This window comes from Lissotriton helveticus, chromosome 8, assembly GCF_964261635.1.
Source record: "Lissotriton helveticus chromosome 8, aLisHel1.1, whole genome shotgun sequence".
In the NCBI taxonomy this organism is placed as follows: domain Eukaryota; kingdom Metazoa; phylum Chordata; class Amphibia; order Caudata; family Salamandridae; genus Lissotriton; species Lissotriton helveticus.
The window spans coordinates 818,830,726-818,854,997 of record NC_136069.1 but is presented as its reverse complement, the minus strand read 5'-3'; the positions used below and the strand labels follow the sequence as shown (position 1 = coordinate 818,854,997).

At 39.5% G+C, this 24,272-nt stretch overlaps 18 non-coding genes across 18 annotated transcripts; all 18 read right to left on the bottom strand.

Moving 5' to 3' along the window:
• Positions 1 to 1,515: 1,515 nt before the first annotated feature.
• Positions 1,516 to 1,588, bottom strand: TRNAV-CAC (transfer RNA valine (anticodon CAC)). The gene has a single exon. It is a non-coding gene; the product is annotated as a tRNA-Val (tRNA).
• A 288-nt stretch (positions 1,589 to 1,876) lies between these two features.
• On the bottom strand, positions 1,877 to 1,948 carry TRNAP-UGG (transfer RNA proline (anticodon UGG)). The gene has a single exon. It is a non-coding gene; the product is annotated as a tRNA-Pro (tRNA).
• Positions 1,949 to 4,063: 2,115 nt separating this feature from the next.
• TRNAV-CAC (transfer RNA valine (anticodon CAC)) lies at positions 4,064 to 4,136 on the bottom strand. The gene has a single exon. It is a non-coding gene; the product is annotated as a tRNA-Val (tRNA).
• Positions 4,137 to 4,424: 288 nt separating this feature from the next.
• On the bottom strand, positions 4,425 to 4,496 carry TRNAP-UGG (transfer RNA proline (anticodon UGG)). Its single transcript has one exon. It is a non-coding gene; the product is annotated as a tRNA-Pro (tRNA).
• Positions 4,497 to 6,629: 2,133 nt separating this feature from the next.
• On the bottom strand, positions 6,630 to 6,702 carry TRNAV-CAC (transfer RNA valine (anticodon CAC)). The gene has a single exon. It is a non-coding gene; the product is annotated as a tRNA-Val (tRNA).
• Positions 6,703 to 6,990: 288 nt separating this feature from the next.
• TRNAP-UGG (transfer RNA proline (anticodon UGG)) lies at positions 6,991 to 7,062 on the bottom strand. Its single transcript has one exon. It is a non-coding gene; the product is annotated as a tRNA-Pro (tRNA).
• Positions 7,063 to 9,258: 2,196 nt separating this feature from the next.
• On the bottom strand, positions 9,259 to 9,331 carry TRNAV-CAC (transfer RNA valine (anticodon CAC)). The gene has a single exon. It is a non-coding gene; the product is annotated as a tRNA-Val (tRNA).
• A 288-nt stretch (positions 9,332 to 9,619) lies between these two features.
• On the bottom strand, positions 9,620 to 9,691 carry TRNAP-UGG (transfer RNA proline (anticodon UGG)). Its single transcript has one exon. It is a non-coding gene; the product is annotated as a tRNA-Pro (tRNA).
• A 2,103-nt stretch (positions 9,692 to 11,794) lies between these two features.
• On the bottom strand, positions 11,795 to 11,867 carry TRNAV-CAC (transfer RNA valine (anticodon CAC)). Its single transcript has one exon. It is a non-coding gene; the product is annotated as a tRNA-Val (tRNA).
• Positions 11,868 to 12,155: 288 nt separating this feature from the next.
• TRNAP-UGG (transfer RNA proline (anticodon UGG)) lies at positions 12,156 to 12,227 on the bottom strand. Its single transcript has one exon. It is a non-coding gene; the product is annotated as a tRNA-Pro (tRNA).
• A 2,135-nt stretch (positions 12,228 to 14,362) lies between these two features.
• Positions 14,363 to 14,435, bottom strand: TRNAV-CAC (transfer RNA valine (anticodon CAC)). Its single transcript has one exon. It is a non-coding gene; the product is annotated as a tRNA-Val (tRNA).
• A 288-nt stretch (positions 14,436 to 14,723) lies between these two features.
• Positions 14,724 to 14,795, bottom strand: TRNAP-UGG (transfer RNA proline (anticodon UGG)). Its single transcript has one exon. It is a non-coding gene; the product is annotated as a tRNA-Pro (tRNA).
• A 2,197-nt stretch (positions 14,796 to 16,992) lies between these two features.
• On the bottom strand, positions 16,993 to 17,065 carry TRNAV-CAC (transfer RNA valine (anticodon CAC)). The gene has a single exon. It is a non-coding gene; the product is annotated as a tRNA-Val (tRNA).
• A 288-nt stretch (positions 17,066 to 17,353) lies between these two features.
• Positions 17,354 to 17,425, bottom strand: TRNAP-UGG (transfer RNA proline (anticodon UGG)). The gene has a single exon. It is a non-coding gene; the product is annotated as a tRNA-Pro (tRNA).
• Positions 17,426 to 19,602: 2,177 nt separating this feature from the next.
• TRNAV-CAC (transfer RNA valine (anticodon CAC)) lies at positions 19,603 to 19,675 on the bottom strand. Its single transcript has one exon. It is a non-coding gene; the product is annotated as a tRNA-Val (tRNA).
• A 288-nt stretch (positions 19,676 to 19,963) lies between these two features.
• On the bottom strand, positions 19,964 to 20,035 carry TRNAP-UGG (transfer RNA proline (anticodon UGG)). The gene has a single exon. It is a non-coding gene; the product is annotated as a tRNA-Pro (tRNA).
• Positions 20,036 to 22,172: 2,137 nt separating this feature from the next.
• TRNAV-CAC (transfer RNA valine (anticodon CAC)) lies at positions 22,173 to 22,245 on the bottom strand. Its single transcript has one exon. It is a non-coding gene; the product is annotated as a tRNA-Val (tRNA).
• A 288-nt stretch (positions 22,246 to 22,533) lies between these two features.
• On the bottom strand, positions 22,534 to 22,605 carry TRNAP-UGG (transfer RNA proline (anticodon UGG)). Its single transcript has one exon. It is a non-coding gene; the product is annotated as a tRNA-Pro (tRNA).
• Between the last annotated feature and the right edge of the window lie 1,667 nt (positions 22,606 to 24,272).

Sequence of the window (24,272 nt, the reverse complement as noted above, 5' to 3'; positions counted from 1 at the left end):
GAGGAAAAACTTTCAATGCTTCTTAGTGTTCTCTCCAGAAGCAGGCATTTTCTGTGCCTTTAATTTCAGGCTTTTCCCAGCAGTCTCTGTTCTGCATATGTAAATTAACAAAAGCAGTGCTTATTCCTCACTTGCTCTAATGTCCTTCCTGTCCACAAAGCTCTGCCTAAGTATGCTTTTTTTCTTTTTCAGGGAAATTCTAAATGGTTTCTCTGTCCACTCTGTGGCAGTAGAATGCTGATTATGATGCCATGTTTTGTGGAATCACCAAGGTACAACTACAGAGGAATATATGAGTCTGAAGGACATGGAACTCTTAGCTAACACATCACAATATGTGATGCTTGCCAACCAAGCACTACATTCTGGTGCGCTGATGATCAGAACATTCTGCTCCTAAAGGAAAGAAAATACCGCTTGATTGAAAATAAAGTCTCTGTTTATATTAACGCTCTCTCTCTCCCTATATCTATCTATCTATCTATCTATCTATCTATCTATCTATCTATCTATCTATCTATCTATCTATCTATCTATCTATCTATCTATCTATCTATCTATCTATCTATCTATCTATCTATCTATCTATCTATCTATTTATCTATCTATCTATCTATCTATCTATCTATCTATCTATCTATCTTTATATATGGATACATGCATACACCTACTCATAGATATGCCATGCATTTCTTTGGATTTGTTTCAACCTCTTGCCATTTATTTGAGAATCCCTACTTTTAAAGTGACTGCAAATGAAGTCATCTCTGGCACGTTTTGGCTGATGCAAGGTAACCAAAACACAAGACAACTTTTAATAAAAATCATTGGTTTCTTTGTTAACGTGCACTGTCAAACATGGGACTTTCACACGTCAGGTAAATATGATAACCAATACACAACAGAAGCAGATGCAGATTGCTTATCAATGTCGTGATAGAACAGTTGTGATTTGAGTAGTAGAAGCGCCCCTGAATTGATACTTATTATATACAGCCTGTAAGATAGTCAAAAATGCATGCTAGGAGAGGAGATGCAAATATAAATGTATTAGAAAAATACATAAAGAGGAGTGATATGCTTTTATTCATGCAAGGCTAGAAAAAATCCCCATACTGTCGAAAGCATTCATACACCACCAAATGGAAATAAACAATTCTGACATTAAACGAAAAGGTGACGATGCATTTGTATCATCACCTTGAGAAGGATCATCTAGGAATTGAGCCCAAGCCTCAGCACTTAAAACCAGAAACACTCCACTAAAATAGGAGGCCTGTTGGTGCCAACAATTCTCAAAGTTAATGCTTGTTCTGGTTGAGCATTGAACCAAATGCAGGGCTCTTTTGAAAGTGAGGTTTGTGAATCAACAGATACATCCACATGCCAATTATGTTATTGTTTTTAAGAGAATTCACTTTCTTGGAACGAGACTGCATGAACCCATCTTCAGGGCCTGGACAATTTCATGCAAAACGGCAACTCTCAACATTGCAGCCAAGACAATATAACTAGTGTTTCTGCCCGGTTTCGAACCGGGGACCTTTCGCGTGTGAGGCGAACGTGATAACCACTACACTACAGAAACAGATACCTACAGGTGATTCTTCTGTGATGAAACTGCTCAAAACAGACTATTCCAAGGGCATCTGGTTTTAGATTTCTTTCATGCAACCTGCCCGACAGCCCTATCTGAACGCTTGTATATGCCTTGCAAGTTCAGCATTTTTGCAAAATGCTTAAAGAGAAATGTTTCCTATTTGCTCAGGCAGGGCAAGGTTAAAAGCATGAGACTCTAGCAAATAATCATCCACTACTGCAAAGAGAAAATTGATATTGGCTTTGAAATGCATACTTCAAAAGAGCACCAATGAAAGGGCTCGTCCGGGATTTGAACCCGGGACCTCTCGCACCCAAAGCGAGAATCATACCCCTAGACCAACGAGCCGTTGAAAGACCCTCACCTCTGAAAAGGTAATACCAGCTCTAAGCCCGCAATGAAGATCATGCTGGGGTCTTTTTCATGCTTGGTCTGTGAATTCACAGGAAATTCAGTGTCAACTTACCCTTTCTCAAACGATAGCACTATCATTTGTAAGTGTCCCCTTTTATTTTTTCTCAGCATTGGACAAGTCTTACAGGAAGTCAGCAGTTATTTATATATTTCTGCATTGGCTAAAGCCTAAAGAGAAAGAATAAAAAGCTGTTCATAACAACATAAGAAACACATTTTGCCTTTTCTCTCAAATACTTATTCCCTTTGTGCAAATCGGAATGCCAAGGTGAATAGCTGGGCCACAGATTCTGGCTAATTATCTATCTCTTGAATGCAAGAAGCAATAAAAACTGCCTAATGCAGGACTAAAGCATTCCTTGCATAGCCTCTAACATCATAACATAACTGAGCTGCTGGTAACAAGCTAAGCAATGCCTTCCCAAAATGAGAAGTACATGTGCTTATGTGCTTATCCGCTCAATCAGCGCTCAATCAGGCGAGATATAGGAAAGGTGGAAAGGGTCCAAATGGCTGTCCCTTCCTTTTTAGGGTGGGTCCTGCTGACTATCATAGGATTCCTCTTAAGAGTGGCCAGGGTCAGAGGAAAAACTTTCAATGCTTCTTAGTGTTCTCTCCAGAAGCAGGCATTTTCTGTGCCTTTAATTTCAGGCTTTTCCCAGCAGTCTCGGTTCTGCCTATGTAAATTAACAAAAGCAGTGCTTATTCCTCACTTGCTCTAATGTCCTTCCTGTCCACAAAGCTCTGCCTAAGTATGCTTTTTTTCTTTTTCAGGGAAATTCTAAATGGTTTCTCTGTCCACTCTGTGGCAGTAGAATGCTGATTATGATGCCATGTTTTGTGGAATCACCAAGGTACAATTACAGAGGAATATATGAGTCTGAAGGACATGGAACTCTTAGCTAACACATCACAATATGTGATGCCTGCCAACCAAGCACTACATTCTGGTGCGCTGATGATCAGAACATTCTGCTCCTAAAGGAAAGAAAATACCGCTTGATTGAAAATAAAGTCTCTGTTTATATTAACGCTCTCTCTCTCCCTATATCTATCTATCTATCTATCTATCTATCTATCTATCTATCTATCTATCTATCTATCTATCTATCTATCTATCTATCTATCTATCTATCTATCTATCTATCTATATCTCTATCTATCTATCTATCTATCTTTATATATGGATACATGCATACACCTACTCATAGATATGCCATGCATTTCTTTGGATTTGTTTCAACCTCTTGCCATTTATTTGAGAATCCCTACTTTTCAAGTGACTGCAAATGAAGTCATCTCTGGCACGTTTTGGCTGATGCAAGGTAACCAAAACACAAGACAACTTTTAATAAAAATCATTGGTTTCTTTGTTAACGTGCACTGTCAAACATGGGACTTTCACACGTCAGGTAAATATGATAACCAATACACAACAGAAGCAGATGCAGATTGCTTATCAATGTCGTGATAGAACAGTTGTGATTTGAGTAGTAGAAGCGCCCCTGAATTGATACTTATTATATACAGCCTGTAAGATAGTCAAAAATGCATGCTAGGAGAGGAGATGCAAATATAAATGTATTAGAAAAATACATAAAGAGGAGTGATATGCTTTTATTCATGCAAGGCTAGAAAAAATCCCCATACTGTCGAAAGCATTCATACACCACCAAATGGAAATAAACAATTCTGACATTAAACGAAAAGGTGACGATGCATTTGTATCATCACCTTGAGAAGGATCATCTAGGAATTGAGCCCAAGCCTCAGCACTTAAAACCAAAAACACTCCACTAAAATAGGAGGCCTGTTGGTGCCAACAATTCTCAAAGTTAATGCTTGTTCTGGTTGAGCATTGAACCGAATGCAGGGCTCTTTTGAAAGTGAGGTCTGTGAATCAACAGATACATCCACATGCCAATTATGTTATTGTTTTTAAGAGAATTCACTTTCTTGGAACGAGACTGCATGAACCCACCTTCAGGGCCTGGACAATTTCATGCAAAACGGCAACTCTCAACATTGCAGCCAAGACAATATAACTAGTGTTTCTGCCCGGTTTCGAACCGGGGACCTTTCGCGTGTGAGGCGAACGTGATAACCACTACACTACAGAAACAGATACCTACAGGTGATTCTTCTGTGATGAAACTGCTCAAAACAGACTATTCCAAGGGCATCTGGTTTTAGATTTCTTTCATGCAACCTGCCCGACAGCCCTATCTGAACGCTTGTATATGCCTTGCAAGTTCAGCATTTTTGCAAAATGCTTAAAGAGAAATGTTTCCTATTTGCTCAGGCAGGGCAAGGTTAAAAGCATGAGACTCTAGCAAATAATCATCCACTACTGCAAAGAGAAAATTGATATTGGCTTTGAAATGCATACTTCAAAAGAGCACCAATGAAAGGGCTCGTCCGGGATTTGAACCCGGGACCTCTCGCACCCAAAGCGAGAATCATACCCCTAGACCAACGAGCCGTTGAAAGACCCTCACCTCTGAAAAGGTAATACCAGCTCTAAGCCCGCAATGAAGATCATGCTGGGGTCTTTTTCATGCTTGGTCTGTGAATTCACAGGAAATTCAGTGTCAACTTACCCTTTCTCAAACGATAGCACTATCATTTGTAAGTGTCCCCTTTTATTTTTTCTCAGCATTGGACAAGTCTTACAGGAAGTCAGCAGTTATTTATATATTTCTGCATTGGCTAGAGCCTAAAGAGAAAGAATAAAAAGCTGTTCATAACAACATAAGAAACACATTTTGCCTTTTCTCTCAAATACTTATTCCCTTTGTGCAAATCGGAATGCCAAGGTGAATAGCTGGGCCACAGATTCTGGCTAATTATCTATCTCTTGAATGCAAGAAGCAATAAAAACTGCCTAATGCAGGACTAAAGCATTCCTTGCATAGCCTCTAACATCATAACATAACTGAGCTGCTGGTAACAAGCTAAGCAATGCCTTCCCAAAATAAGAAGTACATGTGCTTATGTGCTTATGTGCTTATGTGCTTATCCGCTCAATCAGCGCTCAATCAGGCTCGATCAGGCTCGATCAAGGAAAGGTGGAAAGGGTCCAAATGGCTGTCCCTTCCTTTTTAGGGTGGGTCCTGCTGACTATCATAGGATTCCTCTTAAGAGTGGCCAGGGTCAGAGGAAAAACTTTCAATGCTTCTTAGTGTTCTCTCCAGAAGCAGGCATTTTCTGTGCCTTTAATTTCAGGCTTTTCCCAGCAGTCTCTGTTCTGCCTATGTAAATTAACAAAAGCAGTGCTTATTGCTCACTTGCTCTAATGTCCTTCCTGTCCACAAAGCTCTGCCTAAGTATGCTTTTTTTCTTTTTCAGGGAAATTCTAAATGGTTTCTCTGTCCACTCTGTGGCAGTAGAATGCTGATTATGATGCCATGTTTTGTGGAATCACCAAGGTACAACTACAGAGGAATATATGAGTCTGAAGGACATGGAACTCTTAGCTAACACATCACAATATGTGATGCTTGCCAACCAAGCACTACATTCTGGTGCGCTGATGATCAGAACATTCTGCTCCTAAAGGAAAGAAAATACCGCTTGATTGAAAATAAAGTCTCTGTTTATATTAACGCTCTCTCTCTCCCTATATCTATCTATCTATCTATCTATCTATCTATCTATCTATCTATCTATCTATCTATCTATCTATCTATCTATCTATCTATCTATCTATCTATCTATATCTCTATCTATCTATCTATCTATCTTTATATATGGATACATGCATACACCTACTCATAGATATGCCATGCATTTCTTTGGATTTGTTTCAACCTCTTGCCATTTATTTGAGAATCCCTACTTTTCAAGTGACTGCAAATGAAGTCATCTCTGGCACGTTTTGGCTGATGCAAGGTAACCAAAACACAAGACAACTTTTAATAAAAATCATTGGTTTCTTTGTTAACGTGCACTGTCAAACATGGGACTTTCACACGTCAGGTAAATATGATAACCAATACACAACAGAAGCAGATGCAGATTGCTTATCAATGTCGTGATAGAACAGTTGTGATTTGAGTAGTAGAAGCGCCCCTGAATTGATACTTATTATATACAGCCTGTAAGATAGTCAAAAATGCATGCTAGGAGAGGAGATGCAAATATAAATGTATTAGAAAAATACATAAAGAGGAGTGATATGCTTTTATTCATGCAAGGCTAGAAAAAATCCCCATACTGTCGAAAGCATTCATACACCACCAAATGGAAATAAACAATTCTGACATTAAACGAAAAGGTGACGATGCATTTGTATCATCACCTTGAGAAGGATCATCTAGGAATTGAGCCCAAGCCTCAGCACTTAAAACCAAAAACACTCCACTAAAATAGGAGGCCTGTTGGTGCCAACAATTCTCAAAGTTAATGCTTGTTCTGGTTGAGCATTGAACCGAATGTAGGGCTCTTTTGAAAGTGAGGTCTGTGAATCAACAGATACATCCACATGCCAATTATGTTATTGTTTTTAAGAGAATTCACTTTCTTGGAACGAGACTGCATGAACCCACCTTCAGGGCCTGGACAATTTCATGCAAAACGGCAACTCTCAACATTGCAGCCAAGACAATATAACTAGTGTTTCTGCCCGGTTTCGAACCGGGGACCTTTCGCGTGTGAGGCGAACGTGATAACCACTACACTACAGAAACAGATACCTACAGGTGATTCTTCTGTGATGAAACTGCTCAAAACAGACTATTCCAAGGGCATCTGGTTTTAGATTTCTTTCATGCAACCTGCCCGACAGCCCTATCTGAACGCTTGTATATGCCTTGCAAGTTCAGCATTTTTGCAAAATGCTTAAAGAGAAATGTTTCCTATTTGCTCAGGCAGGGCAAGGTTAAAAGCATGAGACTCTAGCAAATAATCATCCACTACTGCAAAGAGAAAATTGATATTGGCTTTGAAATGCATACTTCAAAAGAGCACCAATGAAAGGGCTCGTCCGGGATTTGAACCCGGGACCTCTCGCACCCAAAGCGAGAATCATACCCCTAGACCAACGAGCCGTTGAAAGACCCTCACCTCTGAAAAGGTAATACCAGCTCTAAGCCCGCAATGAAGATCATGCTGGGGTCTTTTTCATGCTTGGTCTGTGAATTCACAGGAAATTCAGTGTCAACTTACCCTTTCTCAAACGATAGCACTATCATTTGTAAGTGTCCCCTTTTATTTTTTCTCAGCATTGGACAAGTCTTACAGGAAGTCAGCAGTTATTTATATATTTCTGCATTGGCTAGAGCCTAAAGAGAAAGAATAAAAAGCTGTTCATAACAACATAAGAAACACATTTTGCCTTTTCTCTCAAATACTTATTCCCTTTGTGCAAATCGGAATGCCAAGGTGAATAGCTGGGCCACAGATTCTGGCTAATTATCTATCTCTTGAATGCAAGAAGCAATAAAAACTGCCTAATGCAGGACTAAAGCATTCCTTGCATAGCCTCTAACATCATAACATAACTGAGCTGCTGGTAACAAGCTAAGCAATGCCTTCCCAAAATGAGAAGTACATGTGCTTATGTGCTTATCCGCTCAATTAGCGCTCGATCAGGCTCGATCAGGCGAGATATAGGAAAGGTGGAAAGGGTCCAAATGGCTGTCCCTTCCTTTTTAGGGTGGGTCCTGCTGACTATCATAGGATTCCTCTTAAGAGTGGCCAGGGTCAGAGGAAAAACTTTCAATGCTTCTTAGTGTTCTCTCCAGAAGCAGGCATTTTCTGTGCCTTTAATTTCAGGCTTTTCCCAGCAGTCTCTGTTCTGCATATGTAAATTAACAAAAGCAGTGCTTATTCCTCACTTGCTCTAATGTCCTTCCTGTCCACAAAGCTCTGCCTAAGTATGCTTTTTTTCTTTTTCAGGGAAATTCTAAATGGTTTCTCTGTCCACTCTGTGGCAGTAGAATGCTGATTATGATGCCATGTTTTGTGGAATCACCAAGGTACAACTACAGAGGAATATATGAGTCTGAAGGACATGGAACTCTTAGCTAACACATCACAATATGTGATGCTTGCCAACCAAGCACTACATTCTGGTGCGCTGATGATCAGAACATTCTGCTCCTAAAGGAAAGAAAATACCGCTTGATTGAAAATAAAGTCTCTGTTTATATTAACGCTCTCTCTCTCCCTATATCTATCTATCTATCTATCTATCTATCTATCTATCTATCTATCTATCTATCTATCTATCTATCTATCTATCTATCTATCTATCTATCTATCTATCTATCTATCTATCTATCTATCTATCTATCTATCTATCTATCTATCTATCTATCTATCTATTATCTATCTATCTATCTATCTATCTATCTATCTATCTATCTATCTTTATATATGGATACATGCATACACCTACTCATAGATATGCCATGCATTTCTTTGGATTTGTTTCAACCTCTTGCCATTTATTTGAGAATCCCTACTTTTAAAGTGACTGCAAATGAAGTCATCTCTGGCACGTTTTGGCTGATGCAAGGTAACCAAAACACAAGACAACTTTTAATAAAAATCATTGGTTTCTTTGTTAACGTGCACTGTCAAACATGGGACTTTCACACGTCAGGTAAATATGATAACCAATACACAACAGAAGCAGATGCAGATTGCTTATCAATGTCGTGATAGAACAGTTGTGATTTGAGTAGTAGAAGCGCCCCTGAATTGATACTTATTATATACAGCCTGTAAGATAGTCAAAAATGCATGCTAGGAGAGGAGATGCAAATATAAATGTATTAGAAAAATACATAAAGAGGAGTGATATGCTTTTATTCATGCAAGGCTAGAAAAAATCCCCATACTGTCGAAAGCATTCATACACCACCAAATGGAAATAAACAATTCTGACATTAAACGAAAAGGTGACGATGCATTTGTATCATCACCTTGAGAAGGATCATCTAGGAATTGAGCCCAAGCCTCAGCACTTAAAACCAGAAACACTCCACTAAAATAGGAGGCCTGTTGGTGCCAACAATTCTCAAAGTTAATGCTTGTTCTGGTTGAGCATTGAACCAAATGCAGGGCTCTTTTGAAAGTGAGGTTTGTGAATCAACAGATACATCCACATGCCAATTATGTTATTGTTTTTAAGAGAATTCACTTTCTTGGAACGAGACTGCATGAACCCATCTTCAGGGCCTGGACAATTTCATGCAAAACGGCAACTCTCAACATTGCAGCCAAGACAATATAACTAGTGTTTCTGCCCGGTTTCGAACCGGGGACCTTTCGCGTGTGAGGCGAACGTGATAACCACTACACTACAGAAACAGATACCTACAGGTGATTCTTCTGTGATGAAACTGCTCAAAACAGACTATTCCAAGGGCATCTGGTTTTAGATTTCTTTCATGCAACCTGCCCGACAGCCCTATCTGAACGCTTGTATATGCCTTGCAAGTTCAGCATTTTTGCAAAATGCTTAAAGAGAAATGTTTCCTATTTGCTCAGGCAGGGCAAGGTTAAAAGCATGAGACTCTAGCAAATAATCATCCACTACTGCAAAGAGAAAATTGATATTGGCTTTGAAATGCATACTTCAAAAGAGCACCAATGAAAGGGCTCGTCCGGGATTTGAACCCGGGACCTCTCGCACCCAAAGCGAGAATCATACCCCTAGACCAACGAGCCGTTGAAAGACCCTCACCTCTGAAAAGGTAATACCAGCTCTAAGCCCGCAATGAAGATCATGCTGGGGTCTTTTTCATGCTTGGTCTGTGAATTCACAGGAAATTCAGTGTCAACTTACCCTTTCTCAAACGATAGCACTATCATTTGTAAGTGTCCCCTTTTATTTTTTCTCAGCATTGGACAAGTCTTACAGGAAGTCAGCAGTTATTTATATATTTCTGCATTGGCTAAAGCCTAAAGAGAAAGAATAAAAAGCTGTTCATAACAACATAAGAAACACATTTTGCCTTTTCTCTCAAATACTTATTCCCTTTGTGCAAATCGGAATGCCAAGGTGAATAGCTGGGCCACAGATTCTGGCTAATTATCTATCTCTTGAATGCAAGAAGCAATAAAAACTGCCTAATGCAGGACTAAAGCATTCCTTGCATAGCCTCTAACATCATAACATAACTGAGCTGCTGGTAACAAGCTAAGCAATGCCTTCCCAAAATGAGAAGTACATGTGCTTATGTGCTTATCCGCTCAATCAGCGCTCAATCAGGCGAGATATAGGAAAGGTGGAAAGGGTCCAAATGGCTGTCCCTTCCTTTTTAGGGTGGGTCCTGCTGACTATCATAGGATTCCTCTTAAGAGTGGCCAGGGTCAGAGGAAAAACTTTCAATGCTTCTTAGTGTTCTCTCCAGAAGCAGGCATTTTCTGTGCCTTTAATTTCAGGCTTTTCCCAGCAGTCTCGGTTCTGCCTATGTAAATTAACAAAAGCAGTGCTTATTCCTCACTTGCTCTAATGTCCTTCCTGTCCACAAAGCTCTGCCTAAGTATGCTTTTTTTCTTTTTCAGGGAAATTCTAAATGGTTTCTCTGTCCACTCTGTGGCAGTAGAATGCTGATTATGATGCCATGTTTTGTGGAATCACCAAGGTACAATTACAGAGGAATATATGAGTCTGAAGGACATGGAACTCTTAGCTAACACATCACAATATGTGATGCCTGCCAACCAAGCACTACATTCTGGTGCGCTGATGATCAGAACATTCTGCTCCTAAAGGAAAGAAAATACCGCTTGATTGAAAATAAAGTCTCTGTTTATATTAACGCTCTCTCTCTCCCTATATCTATCTATCTATCTATCTATCTATCTATCTATCTATCTATCTATCTATCTATCTATCTATCTATCTATCTATCTATCTATCTATCTATATCTCTATCTATCTATCTATCTATCTTTATATATGGATACATGCATACACCTACTCATAGATATGCCATGCATTTCTTTGGATTTGTTTCAACCTCTTGCCATTTATTTGAGAATCCCTACTTTTCAAGTGACTGCAAATGAAGTCATCTCTGGCACGTTTTGGCTGATGCAAGGTAACCAAAACACAAGACAACTTTTAATAAAAATCATTGGTTTCTTTGTTAACGTGCACTGTCAAACATGGGACTTTCACACGTCAGGTAAATATGATAACCAATACACAACAGAAGCAGATGCAGATTGCTTATCAATGTCGTGATAGAACAGTTGTGATTTGAGTAGTAGAAGCGCCCCTGAATTGATACTTATTATATACAGCCTGTAAGATAGTCAAAAATGCATGCTAGGAGAGGAGATGCAAATATAAATGTATTAGAAAAATACATAAAGAGGAGTGATATGCTTTTATTCATGCAAGGCTAGAAAAAATCCCCATACTGTCGAAAGCATTCATACACCACCAAATGGAAATAAACAATTCTGACATTAAACGAAAAGGTGACGATGCATTTGTATCATCACCTTGAGAAGGATCATCTAGGAATTGAGCCCAAGCCTCAGCACTTAAAACCAGAAACACTCCACTAAAATAGGAGGCCTGTTGGTGCCAACAATTCTCAAAGTTAATGCTTGTTCTGGTTGAGCATTGAACCGAATGCAGGGCTCTTTTGAAAGTGAGGTCTGTGAATCAACAGATACATCCACATGCCAATTATGTTATTGTTTTTAAGAGAATTCCCTTTCTTGGAACGACACTGCATGAACCCACCTTCAGGGCCTGGACAATTTCATGCAAAACTGCAACTCTCAACATTGCAGCCAAGACAATATAACTAGTGTTTCTGCCCGGTTTCGAACCGGGGACCTTTCGCGTGTGAGGCGAACGTGATAACCACTACACTACAGAAACAGATACCTACAGGTGATTCTTCTGTGATGAAACTGCTCAAAACAGACTATTCCAAGGGCATCTGGTTTTAGATTTCTTTCATGCAACCTGCCCGACAGCCCTATCTGAACGCTTGTATATGCCTTGCAAGTTCAGCATTTTTGCAAAATGCTTAAAGAGAAATGTTTCCTATTTGCTCAGGCAGGGCAAGGTTAAAAGCATGAGACTCTAGCAAATAATCATCCACTACTGCAAAGAGAAAATTGATATTGGCTTTGAAATGCATACTTCAAAAGAGCACCAATGAAAGGGCTCGTCCGGGATTTGAACCCGGGACCTCTCGCACCCAAAGCGAGAATCATACCCCTAGACCAACGAGCCGTTGAAAGCCCCTCACCTCTGAAAAGGTAATACCAGCTCTAAGCCCGCAATGAAGATCATGCTGGGGTCTTTTTCATGCTTGGTCTGTGAATTCACAGGAAATTCAGTGTCAACTTACCCTTTCTCAAACGATAGCACTATCATTTGTAAGTGTCCCCTTTTATTTTTTCTCAGCATTGGACAAGTCTTACAGGAAGTCAGCAGTTATTTATATATTTCTGCATTGGCTAGAGCCTAAAGAGAAAGAATAAAAAGCTGTTCATAACAACATAAGAAACACATTTTGCCTTTTCTCTCAAATACTTATTCCCTTTGTGCAAATCGGAATGCCAAGGTGAATAGCTGGGCCACAGATTCTGGCTAATTATCTATCTCTTGAATGCAAGAAGCAATAAAAACTGCCTAATGCAGGACTAAAGCATTCCTTGCATAGCCTCTAACATCATAACATAACTGAGCTGCTGGTAACAAGCTAAGCAATGCCTTCCCAAAATAAGAAGTACATGTGCTTATGTGCTTATCCGCTCAATCAGCGCTCAATCAGGCTCGATCAAGGAAAGGTGGAAAGGGTCCAAATGGCTGTCCCTTCCTTTTTAGGGTGGGTCCTGCTGACTATCATAGGATTCCTCTTAAGAGTGGCCAGGGTCAGAGGAAAAACTTTCAATGCTTCTTAGTGTTCTCTCCAGAAGCAGGCATTTTCTGTGCCTTTAATTTCAGGCTTTTCCCAGCAGTCTCTGTTCTGCCTATGTAAATTAACAAAAGCAGTGCTTATTGCTCACTTGCTCTAATGTCCTTCCTGTCCACAAAGCTCTGCCTAAGTATGCTTTTTTTCTTTTTCAGGGAAATTCTAAATGGTTTCTCTGTCCACTCTGTGGCAGTAGAATGCTGATTATGATGCCATGTTTTGTGGAATCACCAAGGTACAACTACAGAGGAATATATGAGTCTGAAGGACATGGAACTCTTAGCTAACACATCACAATATGTGATGCTTGCCAACCAAGCACTACATTCTGGTGCGCTGATGATCAGAACATTCTGCTCCTAAAGGAAAGAAAATACCGCTTGATTGAAAATAAAGTCTCTGTTTATATTAACGCTCTCTCTCTCCCTATATCTATCTATCTATCTATCTATCTATCTATCTATCTATCTATCTATCTATCTATCTATCTATCTATCTATCTATCTATCTATCTATCTATCTATCTATCTATCTATCTATCTATATCTCTATCTATCTATCTATCTATCTATCTATCTTTATATATGGATACATGCATACACCTACTCATAGATATGCCATGCATTTCTTTGGATTTGTTTCAACCTCTTGCCATTTATTTGAGAATCCCTACTTTTCAAGTGACTGCAAATGAAGTCATCTCTGGCACGTTTTGGCTGATGCAAGGTAACCAAAACACAAGACAACTTTTAATAAAAATCATTGGTTTCTTTGTTAACGTGCACTGTCAAACATGGGACTTTCACACGTCAGGTAAATATGATAACCAATACACAACAGAAGCAGATGCAGATTGCTTATCAATGTCGTGATAGAACAGTTGTGATTTGAGTAGTAGAAGCGCCCCTGAATTGATACTTATTATATACAGCCTGTAAGATAGTCAAAAATGCATGCTAGGAGAGGAGATGCAAATATAAATGTATTAGAAAAATACATAAAGAGGAGTGATATGCTTTTATTCATGCAAGGCTAGAAAAAATCCCCATACTGTCGAAAGCATTCATACACCACCAAATGGAAATAAACAATTCTGACATTAAACGAAAAGGTGACGATGCATTTGTATCATCACCTTGAGAAGGATCATCTAGGAATTGAGCCCAAGCCTCAGCACTTAAAACCAAAAACACTCCACTAAAATAGGAGGCCTGTTGGTGCCAACAATTCTCAAAGTTAATGCTTGTTCTGGTTGAGCATTGAACCGAATGCAGGGCTCTTTTGAAAGTGAGGTCTGTGAATCAACAGATACATCCACATGCCAATTATGTTATTGTTTTTAAGAGAATTCACTTTCTTGGAACGAGACTGCATGAACCCACCTTCAGGGCCTGGACAATTTCATGCAAAACGGCAACTCTCAACATTGCAGCCAAGACAATATAACTAGTGTTTCTGCCCGGTTTCGAACCGGGGACCTTTCGCGTGTGAGGCGAACGTGATAACCACTACACTACAGAAACAGATACCTACAGGTGATTCTTCTGTGATGAAACTGCTCAAAACAGACTATTCCAAGGGCATCTGGTTTTAGATTTCTTTCATGCAACCTGCCCGACAGCCCTATCTGAACGCTTGTATATGCCTTGCAAGTTCAGCATTTTTGCAAAATGCTTAAAGAGAAATGTTTCCTATTTGCTCAGGCAGGGCAAGGTTAAAAGCATGAGACTCTAGCAAATAATCATCCACTACTGCAAAGAGAAAATTGATATTGGCTTTGAAATGCATACTTCAAAAGAGCACCAATGAAAGGGCTCGTCCGGGATTTGAACCCGGGACCTCTCGCACCCAAAGCGAGAATCATACCCCTAGACCAACGAGCCGTTGAAAGACCCTCACCTCTGAAAAGGTAATACCAGCTCTAAGCCCGCAATGAAGATCATGCTGGGGTCTTTTTCATGCTTGGTCTGTGAATTCACAGGAAATTCAGTGTCAACTTACCCTTTCTCAAACGATAGCACTATCATTTGTAAGTGTCCCCTTTTATTTTTTCTCAGCATTGGACAAGTCTTACAGGAAGTCAGCAGTTATTTATATATTTCTGCATTGGCTAGAGCCTAAAGAGAAAGAATAAAAAGCTGTTCATAACAACATAAGAAACACATTTTGCCTTTTCTCTCAAATACTTATTCCCTTTGTGCAAATCGGAATGCCAAGGTGAATAGCTGGGCCACAGATTCTGGCTAATTATCTATCTCTTGAATGCAAGAAGCAATAAAAACTGCCTAATGCAGGACTAAAGCATTCCTTGCATAGCCTCTAACATCATAACATAACTGAGCTGCTGGTAACAAGCTAAGCAATGCCTTCCCAAAATAAGAAGTACATGTGCTTATGTGCTTATGTGCTTATCCGCTCAATCAGCGCTCAATCAGGCTCGATCAGGCTCGATCAAGGAAAGGTGGAAAGGGTCCAAATGGCTGTCCCTTCCTTTTTAGGGTGGGTCCTGCTGACTATCATAGGATTCCTCTTAAGAGTGGCCAGCGTCAGAGGAAAAACTTTCAATGCTTCTTAGTGTTCTCTCCAGAAGCAGGCATTTTCTGTGCCTTTAATTTCAGGCTTTTCCCAGCAGTCTCTGTTCTGCCTATGTAAATTAACAAAAGCAGTGCTTATTGCTCACTTGCTCTAATGTCCTTCCTGTCCACAAAGCTCTGCCTAAGTATGCTTTTTTTCTTTTTCAGGGAAATTCTAAATGGTTTCTCTGTCCACTCTGTGGCAGTAGAATGCTGATTATGATGCCATGTTTTGTGGAATCACCAAGGTACAACTACAGAGGAATATATGAGTCTGAAGGACATGGAACTCTTAGCTAACACATCACAATATGTGATGCTTGCCAACCAAGCACTACATTCTGGTGCGCTGATGATCAGAACATTCTGCTCCTAAAGGAAAGAAAATACCGCTTGATTGAAAATAAAGTCTCTGTTTATATTAACGCTCTCTCTCTCCCTATATCTATCTATCTATCTATCTATCTATCTATCTATCTATCTATCTATCTATCTATCTATCTATCTATCTATCTATCTATCTATCTATCTATCTATCTATCTATCTATCTATCTATCTATCTATCTATCTATCTATCTATCTATCTATCTATCTATCTATCTATATCTCTATCTATCTATCTATCTATCTATCTTTATATATGGATACATGCATACACCTACTCATAGATATGCCATGCATTTCTTTGGATTTGTTTCAACCTCTTGCCATTTATTTGAGAATCCCTACTTTTCAAGTGACTGCAAATGAAGTCATCTCTGGCACGTTTTGGCTGATGCAAGGTAACCAAAACACAAGACAACTTTTAATAAAAATCATTGGTTTCTTTGTTAACGTGCACTGTCAAACATGGGACTTTCACACGTCAGGTAAATATGATAACCAATACACAACAGAAGCAGATGCAGATTGCTTATCAATGTCGTGATAGAACAGTTGTGATTTGAGTAGTAGAAGCGCCCCTGAATTGATACTTATTATATACAGCCTGTAAGATAGTCAAAAATGCATGCTAGGAGAGGAGATGCAAATATAAATGTATTAGAAAAATACATAAAGAGGAGTGATATGCTTTTATTCATGCAAGGCTAGAAAAAATCCCCATACTGTCGAAAGCATTCATACACCACCAAATGGAAATAAACAATTCTGACATTAAACGAAAAGGTGACGATGCATTTGTATCATCACCTTGAGAAGGATCATCTAGGAATTGAGCCCAAGCCTCAGCACTTAAAACCAAAAACACTCCACTAAAATAGGAGGCCTGTTGGTGCCAACAATTCTCAAAGTTAATGCTTGTTCTGGTTGAGCATTGAACCGAATGCAGGGCTCTTTTGAAAGTGAGGTCTGTGAATCAACAGATACATCCACATGCCAATTATGTTATTGTTTTTAAGAGAATTCACTTTCTTGGAACGAGACTGCATGAACCCACCTTCAGGGCCTGGACAATTTCATGCAAAACGGCAACTCTCAACATTGCAGCCAAGACAATATAACTAGCGTTTCTGCCCGGTTTCGAACCGGGGACCTTTCGCGTGTGAGGCGAACGTGATAACCACTACACTACAGAAACAGATACCTACAGGTGATTCTTCTGTGATGAAACTGCTCAAAACAGACTATTCCAAGGGCATCTGGTTTTAGATTTCTTTCATGCAACCTGCCCGACAGCCCTATCTGAACGCTTGTATATGCCTTGCAAGTTCAGCATTTTTGCAAAATGCTTAAAGAGAAATGTTTCCTATTTGCTCAGGCAGGGCAAGGTTAAAAGCATGAGACTCTAGCAAATAATCATCCACTACTGCAAAGAGAAAATTGATATTGGCTTTGAAATGCATACTTCAAAAGAGCACCAATGAAAGGGCTCGTCCGGGATTTGAACCCGGGACCTCTCGCACCCAAAGCGAGAATCATACCCCTAGACCAACGAGCCGTTGAAAGACCCTCACCTCTGAAAAGGTAATACCAGCTCTAAGCCCGCAATGAAGATCATGCTGGGGTCTTTTTCATGCTTGGTCTGTGAATTCACAGGAAATTCAGTGTCAACTTACCCTTTCTCAAACGATAGCACTATCATTTGTAAGTGTCCCCTTTTATTTTTTCTCAGCATTGGACAAGTCTTACAGGAAGTCAGCAGTTATTTATATATTTCTGCATTGGCTAGAGCCTAAAGAGAAAGAATAAAAAGCTGTTCATAACAACATAAGAAACACATTTTGCCTTTTCTCTCAAATACTTATTCCCTTTGTGCAAATCGGAATGCCAAGGTGAATAGCTGGGCCACAGATTCTGGCTAATTATCTATCTCTTGAATGCAAGAAGCAATAAAAACTGCCTAATGCAGGACTAAAGCATTCCTTGCATAGCCTCTAACATCATAACATAACTGAGCTGCTGGTAACAAGCTAAGCAATGCCTTCCCAAAATGAGAAGTACATGTGCTTATGTGCTTATCCGCTCAATTAGCGCTCGATCAGGCTCGATCAGGCGAGATATAGGAAAGGTGGAAAGGGTCCAAATGGCTGTCCCTTCCTTTTTAGGGTGGGTCCTGCTGACTATCATAGGATTCCTCTTAAGAGTGGCCAGGGTCAGAGGAAAAACTTTCAATGCTTCTTAGTGTTCTCTCCAGAAGCAGGCATTTTCTGTGCCTTTAATTTCAGGCTTTTCCCAGCAGTCTCTGTTCTGCATATGTAAATTAACAAAAGCAGTGCTTATTCCTCACTTGCTCTAATGTCCTTCCTGTCCACAAAGCTCTGCCTAAGTATGCTTTTTTTCTTTTTCAGGGAAATTCTAAATGGTTTCTCTGTCCACTCTGTGGCAGTAGAATGCTGATTATGATGCCATGTTTTGTGGAATCACCAAGGTACAACTACAGAGGAATATATGAGTCTGAAGGACATGGAACTCTTAGCTAACACATCACAATATGTGATGCTTGCCAACCAAGCACTACATTCTGGTGCGCTGATGATCAGAACATTCTGCTCCTAAAGGAAAGAAAATACCGCTTGATTGAAAATAAAGTCTCTGTTTATATTAACGCTCTCTCTCTCCCTATATCTATCTATCTATCTATCTATCTATCTATCTATCTATCTATCTATCTATCTATCTATCTATCTATCTATCTATCTATCTATCTATCTATCTATCTATCTATCTATCTATCTATCTATCTATCTATCTATCTATTTATCTATCTATCTATCTATCTATCTATCTATCTATCTATCTATCTTTATATATGGATACATGCATACACCTACTCATAGATATGCCATGCATTTCTTTGGATTTGTTTCAACCTCTTGCCATTTATTTGAGAATCCCTACTTTTAAAGTGACTGCAAATGAAGTCATCTCTGGCACGTTTTGGCTGATGCAAGGTAACCAAAACACAAGACAACTTTTAATAAAAATCATTGGTTTCTTTGTTAACGTGCACTGTCAAACATGGGACTTTCAAACGTCAGGTAAATATGATAACCAATACACAACAGAAGCAGATGCAGATTGCTTATCAATGTCGTGATAGAACAGTTGTGATTTGAGTAGTAGAAGCGCCCCTGAATTGATACTTATTATATACAGCCTGTAAGATAGTCAAAAATGCATGCTAGGAGAGGAGATGCAAATATAAATGTATTAGAAAAATACATAAAGAGGAGTGATATGCTTTTATTCATGCAAGGCTAGAAAAAATCCCCATACTGTCGAAAGCATTCATACACCACCAAATGGAAATAAACAATTCTGACATTAAACGAAAAGGTGACGATGCATTTGTATCATCACCTTGAGAAGGATCATCTAGGAATTGAGCCCAAGCCTCAGCACTTAAAACCAGAAACACTCCACTAAAATAGGAGGCCTGTTGGTGCCAACAATTCTCAAAGTTAATGCTTGTTCTGGTTGAGCATTGAACCAAATGCAGGGCTCTTTTGAAAGTGAGGTTTGTGAATCAACAGATACATCCACATGCCAATTATGTTATTGTTTTTAAGAGAATTCACTTTCTTGGAACGAGACTGCATGAACCCATCTTCAGGGCCTGGACAATTTCATGCAAAACGGCAACTCTCAACATTGCAGCCAAGACAATATAACTAGTGTTTCTGCCCGGTTTCGAACCGGGGACCTTTCGCGTGTGAGGCGAACGTGATAACCACTACACTACAGAAACAGATACCTACAGGTGATTCTTCTGTGATGAAACTGCTCAAAACAGACTATTCCAAGGGCATCTGGTTTTAGATTTCTTTCATGCAACCTGCCCGACAGCCCTATCTGAACGCTTGTATATGCCTTGCAAGTTCAGCATTTTTGCAAAATGCTTAAAGAGAAATGTTTCCTATTTGCTCAGGCAGGGCAAGGTTAAAAGCATGAGACTCTAGCAAATAATCATCCACTACTGCAAAGAGAAAATTGATATTGGCTTTGAAATGCATACTTCAAAAGAGCACCAATGAAAGGGCTCGTCCGGGATTTGAACCCGGGACCTCTCGCACCCAAAGCGAGAATCATACCCCTAGACCAACGAGCCGTTGAAAGACCCTCACCTCTGAAAAGGTAATACCAGCTCTAAGCCCGCAATGAAGATCATGCTGGGGTCTTTTTCATGCTTGGTCTGTGAATTCACAGGAAATTCAGTGTCAACTTACCCTTTCTCAAACGATAGCACTATCATTTGTAAGTGTCCCCTTTTATTTTTTCTCAGCATTGGACAAGTCTTACAGGAAGTCAGCAGTTATTTATATATTTCTGCATTGGCTAAAGCCTAAAGAGAAAGAATAAAAAGCTGTTCATAACAACATAAGAAACACATTTTGCCTTTTCTCTCAAATACTTATTCCCTTTGTGCAAATCGGAATGCCAAGGTGAATAGCTGGGCCACAGATTCTGGCTAATTATCTATCTCTTGAATGCAAGAAGCAATAAAAACTGCCTAATGCAGGACTAAAGCATTCCTTGCATAGCCTCTAACATCATAACATAACTGAGCTGCTGGTAACAAGCTAAGCAATGCCTTCCCAAAATGAGAAGTACATGTGCTTATGTGCTTATCCGCTCAATCAGCGCTCAATCAGGCTCGATCAGGCTCGATCAAGGAAAGGTGGAAAGGGTCCAAATGGCTGTCCCTTCCTTTTTAGGGTGGGTCCTGCTGACTATGATAGGATTCCTCTTAAGAGTGGCCAGGGTCAGAGGAAAAACTTTCAATGCTTCTTAGTGTTCTCTCCAGAAGCAGGCATTTTCTGTGCCTTTAATTTCAGGCTTTTCCCAGCAGTCTCGGTTCTGCCTATGTAAATTAACAAAAGCAGTGCTTATTCCTCACTTGCTCTAATGTCCTTCCTGTCCACAAAGCTCTGCCTAAGTATGCTTTTTTTCTTTTTCAGGGAAATTCTAAATGGTTTCTCTGTCCACTCTGTGGCAGTAGAATGCTGATTATGATGCCATGTTTTGTGGAATCACCAAGGTACAATTACAGAGGAATATATGAGTCTGAAGGACATGGAACTCTTAGCTAACACATCACAATATGTGATGCCTGCCAACCAAGCACTACATTCTGGTGCGCTGATGATCAGAACATTCTGCTCCTAAAGGAAAGAAAATACCGCTTGATTGAAAATAAAGTCTCTGTTTATATTAACGCTCTCTCTCTCCCTATATCTATCTATCTATCTATCTATCTATCTATCTATCTATCTATCTATCTATCTATCTATCTATCTATCTATCTATCTATCTATCTATCTATCTATCTATCTATCTATCTATCTATATCTCTATCTATCTATCTATCTATCTTTATATATGGATACATGCATACACCTACTCATAGATATGCCATGCATTTCTTTGGATTTGTTTCAACCTCTTGCCATTTATTTGAGAATCCCTACTTTTCAAGTGACTGCAAATGAAGTCATCTCTGGCACGTTTTGGCTGATGCAAGGTAACCAAAACACAAGACAACTTTTAATAAAAATCATTGGTTTCTTTGTTAACGTGCACTGTCAAACATGGGACTTTCACACGTCAGGTAAATATGATAACCAATACACAACAGAAGCAGATGCAGATTGCTTATCAATGTCGTGATAGAACAGTTGTGATTTGAGTAGTAGAAGCGCCCCTGAATTGATACTTATTATATACAGCCTGTAAGATAGTCAAAAATGCATGCTAGGAGAGGAGATGCAAATATAAATGTATTAGAAAAATACATAAAGAGGAGTGATATGCTTTTATTCATGCAAGGCTAGAAAAAATCCCCATACTGTCGAAAGCATTCATACACCACCAAATGGAAATAAACAATTCTGACATTAAACGAAAAGGTGACGATGCATTTGTATCATCACCTTGAGAAGGATCATCTAGGAATTGAGCCCAAGCCTCAGCACTTAAAACCAGAAACACTCCACTAAAATAGGAGGCCTGTTGGTGCCAACAATTCTCAAAGTTAATGCTTGTTCTGGTTGAGCATTGAACCGAATGCAGGGCTCTTTTGAAAGTGAGGTCTGTGAATCAACAGATACATCCACATGCCAATTATGTTATTGTTTTTAAGAGAATTCCCTTTCTTGGAACGACACTGCATGAACCCACCTTCAGGGCCTGGACAATTTCATGCAAAACTGCAACTCTCAACATTGCAGCCAAGACAATATAACTAGTGTTTCTGCCCGGTTTCGAACCGGGGACCTTTCGCGTGTGAGGCGAACGTGATAACCACTACACTACAGAAACAGATACCTACAGGTGATTCTTCTGTGATGAAACTGCTCAAAACAGACTATTCCAAGGGCATCTGGTTTTAGATTTCTTTCATGCAACCTGCCCGACAGCCCTATCTGAACGCTTGTATATGCCTTGCAAGTTCAGCATTTTTGCAAAATGCTTAAAGAGAAATGTTTCCTATTTGCTCAGGCAGGGCAAGGTTAAAAGCATGAGACTCTAGCAAATAATCATCCACTACTGCAAAGAGAAAATTGATATTGGCTTTGAAATGCATACTTCAAAAGAGCACCAATGAAAGGGCTCGTCCGGGATTTGAACCCGGGACCTCTCGCACCCAAAGCGAGAATCATACCCCTAGACCAACGAGCCGTTGAAAGCCCCTCACCTCTGAAAAGGTAATACCAGCTCTAAGCCCGCAATGAAGATCATGCTGGGGTCTTTTTCATGCTTGGTCTGTGAATTCACAGGAAATTCAGTGTCAACTTACCCTTTCTCAAACGATAGCACTATCATTTGTAAGTGTCCCCTTTTATTTTTTCTCAGCATTGGACAAGTCTTACAGGAAGTCAGCAGTTATTTATATATTTCTGCATTGGCTAGAGCCTAAAGAGAAAGAATAAAAAGCTGTTCATAACAACATAAGAAACACATTTTGCCTTTTCTCTCAAATACTTATTCCCTTTGTGCAAATCGGAATGCCAAGGTGAATAGCTGGGCCACAGATTCTGGCTAATTATCTATCTCTTGAATGCAAGAAGCAATAAAAACTGCCTAATGCAGGACTAAAGCATTCCTTGCATAGCCTCTAACATCATAACATAACTGAGCTGCTGGTAACAAGCTAAGCAATGCCTTCCCAAAATAAGAAGTACATGTGCTTATGTGCTTATGTGCTTATCCGCTCAATCAGCGCTCAATCAGGCTCGATCAAGGAAAGGTGGAAAGGGTCCAAATGGCTGTCCCTTCCTTTTTAGGGTGGGTCCTGCTGACTATCATAGGATTCCTCTTAAGAGTGGCCAGGGTCAGAGGAAAAACTTTCAATGCTTCTTAGTGTTCTCTCCAGAAGCAGGCATTTTCTGTGCCTTTAATTTCAGGCTTTTCCCAGCAGTCTCTGTTCTGCCTATGTAAATTAACAAAAGCAGTGCTTATTGCTCACTTGCTCTAATGTCCTTCCTGTCCACAAAGCTCTGCCTAAGTATGCTTTTTTTCTTTTTCAGGGAAATTCTAAATGGTTTCTCTGTCCACTCTGTGGCAGTAGAATGCTGATTATGATGCCATGTTTTGTGGAATCACCAAGGTACAACTACAGAGGAATATATGAGTCTGAAGGACATGGAACTCTTAGCTAACACATCACAATATGTGATGCTTGCCAACCAAGCACTACATTCTGGTGCGCTGATGATCAGAACATTCTGCTCCTAAAGGAAAGAAAATACCGCTTGATTGAAAATAAAGTCTCTGTTTATATTAACGCTCTCTCTCTCCCTATATCTATCTATCTATCTATCTATCTATCTATCTATCTATCTATCTATCTATCTATCTATCTATCTATCTATCTATCTATCTATCTATCTATCTATCTATCTATCTATATCTCTATCTATCTATCTATCTATCTATCTATCTATCTATCTATCTTTATATATGGATACATGCATACACCTACTCATAGATATGCCATGCATTTCTTTGGATTTGTTTCAACCTCTTGCCATTTATTTGAGAATCCCTACTTTTCAAGTGACTGCAAATGAAGTCATCTCTGGCACGTTTTGGCTGATGCAAGGTAACCAAAACACAAGACAACTTTTAATAAAAATCATTGGTTTCTTTGTTAACGTGCACTGTCAAACATGGGACTTTCACACGTCAGGTAAATATGATAACCAATACACAACAGAAGCAGATGCAGATTGCTTATCAATGTCGTGATAGAACAGTTGTGATTTGAGTAGTAGAGGCGCCCCTGAATTGATACTTATTATATACAGCCTGTAAGATAGTCAAAAATGCATGCTAGGAGAGGAGAT